Genomic DNA, 7,206 nt, shown 5'->3' with positions numbered 1-7,206 from the left:
GTGTTGAGTAGACCTTTTGGTATTCCATAGGTCTTGGTGATTATATGTTTCATACGTATTAGTATAGGTCTGTCACCCACATATCCTAATTTATCCATTCCTCAGACCTTTCCATTTGGTTAAACGTAATTTTGTTTTCTTAATCCATGAGTGGACTTTGCTTGGAAATAAGTTCATGGGTATCATTTTTTAGGTAACACGTATAAGTGATATCATAGGTTATCTTTCTTTCGGTTTCTTTCTTCAAGTTGTGTGATTATATCTAGGTCCTTCTATGGTGGTGCAAAGAGCACTGTGTCATGCTTTAACATGGCTAATAGTCCATTGTGTACATGGACCAGTTCTTCTTGGTGCATTCATCTGTTGATTGACATTTTGGTTGCTCCAACTCTTGGCTGTGGTAAATATTACTGCAGTGTAGGATGGCCAGCCTGTGTCTTTTTGATTCTGGTCTTCTCAGGTGATAGGCCCATCAGTGGGCCTACCAGATCACATGGTAGCTCAATTTTTACCTGGAAACGCACGTTCATTCTGTTCTCACTACTGGCTGTTACTGGTTTACATCTCACCAGCAGCTAGAGGGTCCACAGTTCTCTAAAACCCCTTCAGCATGTGTTGTTTGTGGACTGTTTTGCTGATGATCATTCTGACTGTTGTGAGGTGAACGTTTATATAGATTAGATTTGCATGTCTTTATTAATTTCTGATGTTGAGCACTTTTCCATGCTGTTTCTTAGGTTAAAGAAAAAAAGAAAGAAAATATGTGTGTAAAATATGCCTCTTGAAATTGTGTTCTTGAAAGGTTGCCCTTTTTTGGTCGCTTTTCGACCCCAGAATTTTTTTTGAGGGCAGGTGTCATTTACAGGCCGCCAATTAAGGTGAATTTGAACTGACCGTGAGCACTGGGTTTAAAACTGCTGTTGCAGCAAGGCCAAAATGCTGCAGGATTTCTCCATTCTCAAATCTCGTTACTATGTCAACAGAGCCTTCCTGGAAGCCGTGTTCCAAGGATGTTAAGTTAGAATGGAAGGAGCCAGGAAGAACTCCCATAATTTTATGCCTCATTTACTTCTTGTTCATTTTTTTAATATAATTTTTAGTTTTTATCACAGCAAATTTGATCATAATGTTTTGTTTGTTCTAGGTGTGCAAGATGTGTTTGTTTTACACCTATAAGTATGTGTATTCTTCTCGGGATCCATTTGCCACGTAGGTTATGACACAGTGTTGAGTAGTCTTCTCTTGGAATTCCGTAGGTCTTTGGTGATTATATACTTCACATGTGTTTCTATATCTCTGTTAACCCCAATATCCTAATGTATCCAATATTCACAACTTTCTAATTGGTTAACCATAAGTTTCTTTAATAAATCTGTGATTGCCTTTCTCAGTGGAAATATCTTCACGGGTATCAATTTTTAGGTAACACCTGTAATTGATATCATATGATATGTGTCTTTCGCCTTCTGACTTACTTCACATTGCGTGATTACCTCCAGACTCATCTACGGTTCCACAAACTTCATTGCTTCATTTTTTTTTCCCGTGGCTAATATTCCACGTGTACTCGTACCAGTTCTTCACTGTCCATTCGTCTCTTGATGGACTTTTTGGTTCTTTCCATGTCTTTGCTATTGTAATACTGCTGCAGTGCAGTTTTACCTGCCTGTGTCTTTATATTTCTGTCTTCTTAGGTTATAGGCCAAGGAGTGGGCCTGTGGGATCATATGGTATCTCAATGTTTACCTTGTAAAGGCAGCTCCATTCTGTTTTCATTTGTGGCACTTACCACTTTACGAGCCACTTTCAGTTGAGGGTATGCATTTCTCCACAATCCCTTCAGGATTTATTGTTTGTATTTTTTTTGCTGATGCTCATTCTGACCGCTGTGATCTGAGACATTTTTGTGCTTGGATTTGCATATGTCTAATAATTCCTTATATTGAGCTTATAGCCATATCCCTTTTTTTAAAAAAAAAGAGAGTACAGCTTACCTATTCAAATGGCTTCTTGAAGTACGTGCCATATTTTGAACATTTTTGGCCATTACCTCCCTGAACCCATTTTGTTGGCAGGTGTCATTTATAGCCCTCCAGTCCTTGTGAATATCAAGTGACCTTTAGCACAGGTCTTAAAGCTGCTGTTGGGGCAAACAGCCAGCAGCAGCATTTCTACATTCCCCACTCTGGTTACTAGTGAAAGAGTACCTCCCTGGAAGTAGTGTTCCTTGGTTGTAAATTAGAGTGGATTGTGCACGGATACACCCCCAAAGCTGACGTCTCCTTACTTATGTTTGTTTTTTATATTTAATTTATATTTTTATCAGAGTAATATTCCTTTGTGTACATGGACCACTTCTTCTCTGTGGATTCATCTGTTGATGGACGTTTTGGTTGTTCCAAGTCTTGGCTAGGGTAAAGAGTGATGCAGTGTAGGATTATAAGCCTGTGTCTTTTGATTCTGATCTTCTCAGGTGATAAGGCCAGATCATATTGGCCGCTCAATTTTTACCTTTAAACGCACCTCCTTTCTATTCTCACTACTGGCTGTTACCACTGGACATCCCCCCAGCAGCTAGAGGGTACACAGTTCTCTAAAACCCCCTGAGCATTTATTGTTTAGAGATTTTTGCTTATGATCATTCTGACTGTTGTCTGGCAAAAGTTTTTGTAGATTCGATTTGCATGTCTTTATTAATTCCTGATGGTGAGCCTTTTCTATGGCCTTTATTGTTAAACCAGAAAAAAAAACTAGAAAAGAAGAAATGTAAGTTAAATATGCCTCTTGAAATTGTCTTCTTGAAAGGTTGCCCACTTTTTAATTTTTTCGTTGATATTCGAACCCAGGATATTTTTTGAGGGCAGGTGTCATTTACAGAGCTGCAGTTCTTGTGAATATTATGACCCTTAGCATAGTGTTTAAAGCTGCTATTTCAGGAGACGGTCACAAGGCTGTGGCAGTTCTCCATTCTCAAATCTGGTTACTAGGGCAAAACAGCCCTCCTGGGTGTACTGTTCCAACTTGTACATTAGAATGGAATGTGACAGGAAAAACCTCCATAAGTAAGTTTATGTCTCATTACTTCTTGTTCATTTTTTAATCTAATTTTATTTTTTGTAATAGCAAATCTGATTACAATGTTTCGTTTGTTGTAGGTGTGAAAGATGTGGTTCTTTTCTTTTATACATATACATATATCTTTTCATCTTCGGATCCATTTCCCCTGTGGGTTATGACACCATGTTGAGTACTCTTCTCTTGGAATTCCGTACGTCTTTGCAATATTTCACGTGTTGGTATATCTCTGTTTACCCCAATATTCTAATGTATCCAATCCTCACACCTTTACATTTGGTTAACCATAAGTTTCTTTTGAATCTGTGGTTGACTTTTTTTGTGGAAATATCTTCACAGGTATCAATTTTTAGGTAACACCTATTAGTGATACCATAGGATATGCGTCTTTCGCTTTCTGAGTTACTTCAAGTTGTGTGATTACCTGTAGACTCATCTATGGTGCTGCAAACGACGTTGTTTTAGTTTTTTCCTTGGCTAATATTCCACCTGTACATGTACCAGCTCTTCTTTGGCCATTCATCTTTTGAAGCACTTTTTGGTTGTTTTCATGTGTTGTCTATTGTAATACTGCTATAGTGCACTGTTACCTGCCAGTGTCTTTCAATTCTGTCTTCCTAGATCATAGGCCCAGGATTGGGCCAGCTGAATCGTATGGTAGCTCAAAGTTTACCTTTTAAAGGCACCTTTTTCTGTTTTCATTAGTGGCTGTTACCAGTTACATCCCACTTAAAGTTGACAGTATGCATTTCTCCACAACCACTTCGGCATTTATTGTTTGTAGTTTTTTTTTGCTGATGGTCATTCTCACTGGAGTGAGTTGATACCTTTTTGTGGTTGAATTTGCATGCATCTAATAATTCCTTATATTGAGATATTAGCCATATGCTTTTTTCTTTTTTTTTAAAAGAATGAGTAAAACTTAAATTGTTTTCGTGTAGTATGTGCCACATTTTGAATTTTTTTTGCGATTACCTCTCTCAAGATATTTAGATGGCAGATGTCATTTACCAGCCTCCAATCCTTGTGAATATGAAGTGAGCATTAGCACAGCTTTTAAAGCTGCTCTTGTGGGTAACAGCCACAGGGCAGTAGCATTTCTACATTCCCCACTCTAGTTACTAGGGAAACAGAATCATCCTGATACTTGTGTTCCTCAGTGTTACATTAGAGTGGAATGTGCCCGGATATACCCCCAAAGCTTGTGTCTCCTTACTTATGTTTGTTTTTTAAATTTAATTTATATTTTTTCTCGGAGTAATATTCCATTGTGTATATGGACCACTTCTTCTTTGTGGATTCATCTGTTGATGGACATTTTGGCTGCTTCCAAGTCTTGGCTGTGGTAAATATTGCTGCAGTGCAGGGTTGCCAGCCTGTGTCTTTTTGATTCTGATCTTCTCAGGTGATTGGCCCAGCAGTGGGCCTGCTGGATTGAATCGTAGCTCAATATTTACCTTGTAAAGCCTCCTCTATTCTGTTTTCTTTAATGGCTCTTACCAGTTTACATCTCACTTAGAGCTGAGGGTATGCAATTCTCCACAACCCCTTCGGCATTTATTGTTTGCAGAATTTTTGCTGATGGTCATTCGGATACATTTTTGTAGACTGGATTTGCATGTCTCTAATAATTCCTAATATTGAGCTTTTTGCCATGCCTTATTTTGTTGTTGTTAAAAAAAAAAAAGTGTGAGTAAAATATACCTTTTGAAATGATCGTGTTGAAATGTTGCCCTTTTTTCAATTTCTTGGTTGATTTTCAATCCCAGGATCTTTTCTGATGGCTGGTGTCATTTACAGGTCTGCAATTATTGTGAATATTAATTTACAGGTCTGCAATTATTGTGAATATTAAGTGACCATTATCCCTGGGTTTACAGCTGCTGTTGCAGGATACGGTCATAAGGCTGCAGCATTTCTCCACGCCCAAATCTGGTTACTAGGGCAACAGAGCCTTCCTGGAAGTCCTGTTCCTAGGTTGTAAATTAGAATGGAATGTGCCAGGAAAAACCCCCATAAGTTTGTCTCATTACACCTTGTGCATTTAAAAAAGTTTTTTTATCACAGCAAATTTTATTACAATGTTTTGTTTGTTCTAGGTGTGCAAGATGTGGTTATTTTACACATATACATATATCTATTCATCTTTGGATCCCTACCCAATGTAGGTTATGACACATTGTTGAGTAATCTCTTGGTATACCATAGGTCTTTGGTGATTATATATGTCATATGTGTTGGTATATCTCTGTTAATCCCAATACCCTTATTTTTCCAATCCTCACACATTTCCATTTGGTTATCCTTGAGATTGTTTAATGAATCTCTGATTGCCTTTCTCTGTGCAAATATCTTCAGTTTTTAGGTAATACCTATAAATGATATAATACGATATGTGTCTTTTGCTTTCTGACTTATTTCAAGTTGTGTGATTACCTCTAAAATCAACTATGGTGCTGCAAACGGCATTGTTTCATTTTTTTCCTTGTCCATTCATCTGTTGATGGGCATTTTGGCTGCTTTTATGTCTTGGCTATTGTGAGTATTGCTGCAGTGCACCTTTGCCAGCCTGCGTCTTCTCACGTGATAGGCCCAGCAGTGGGCCTGCTGGATCGAATTGTAGCTCAATTTTTACTTTTAAACGCAGCTTCTTTGTGTTCTCATTATTGGCTGTTACCACTTTACATCTCACCCGCAGCTACAGGGTACAGAGTTCTCTAAAACCCCTTCAGCATTTAGTGTTTGTAGACTTATTGCTGGTGGGCATTCAACTGCTGTGTTTTGAAACCTCTTTGTAGATTAGATTTGCATAAGCCTAATAATTCCTGATGTTGAGCTTTTATCAGAATGATCACCAGCAAGAAAGTCTACAAACAACAAATGCTGAAGGGGTTTTAGAGAACTGTGTACCCTCTAGCTGCTGGGGCAACAGCCGAAGGTGAAAACAGAATGGAGGTGCATTTAAAGGTAAAAACTCAGCTACCATATGATCTGGTAGGCCCACGGCTTGGCCTGTCACCAGAGAAGACCAGAATCCAAAAGACAAGGGCTGGTAATCCTGCACAGCAGCAATATTTACAATAGCCAAGACTTGGAAAAAATGAAAATGCCCATCAACAGATGAATGTACAAAGAGGAGGAGGTCCATGTACACAATGGAATATTAGCCTTCGAAAATAATGAAACACTGCTCTTTGTAGCACCATAGATGAGCCTCGAAGTAATCAGAGAACATTTGGTAAGTCGGAAAGCAAAAGACAAATATATCACTTATAGGTGTTATCTAACAACTGACACAAATGAACTTATTTCCACAGAGAAAGATACTCACAGAATTAGAAAACAAACTATGGCTATCTAAAAGGAATGGTGGGAGGAATGGTAAAATTAAGATTACTCAACGTATACAAATACCTATCAAATACATATATCAAAAAACTGACCATATACCAAGGGAGGTCTACTGAACACTCTATTAATTTACATGGGAAGAGGATCTGTAATATAATGTACAAATGAACCAGACTGTGTACACCTACGACAAACAGTATTCTAATCATTACCCTGATTTAAAGAATTAAAACATCAAACAAGAAGTAATGTGACATAAACTTATGGGGGGTTTTCCTGGCACATTCCATTCTAATTTACAACCTATTAACATGACTTCCAGGAAGGCTCTGCTGCCCCAGTAACCAGATTTGTGAATGGAGAAATCCTGCCGCCTTTTGGCCATTTTCCACAACAGCAGCTTTGAACCCAGTGCTAATGGTCACTTAATATAATCATGGTCACTTAATATAATCACAGGGCTGTAAATGACACCTGCCCTCAAAAAATGTCCTGGGGTAGGTAACGGGCAAAAAAATTTTTTAAATGGAAAATTTTTCAAGAAAACAATTTGAAGAGGTGAGTTTTACTCTTTTATTAAAAAAAAAGGACATGGATAAAAGCTCAACATCAGGAATTATTGCTCACATACAAATCCAAACTACAGAAAGGTGTCACTACCCAACATTCAGAATGCCATCAGCAAAAAGTCTACAAAGAATGCATACCCACTATGCTTCTGGTTGGATGTAAACTGGTAACAGCTAATAATGAGAACAGAATAGAGTTGCGTTTAAAAGG

Source organism: Lipotes vexillifer, unplaced genomic scaffold, assembly GCF_000442215.2.
Source record: "Lipotes vexillifer unplaced genomic scaffold, Lipotes_vexillifer_v1.1 scaffold1485, whole genome shotgun sequence".
Classification (NCBI taxonomy): domain Eukaryota; kingdom Metazoa; phylum Chordata; class Mammalia; order Artiodactyla; family Lipotidae; genus Lipotes; species Lipotes vexillifer.
This window is presented reverse-complemented; position numbering follows the sequence as displayed.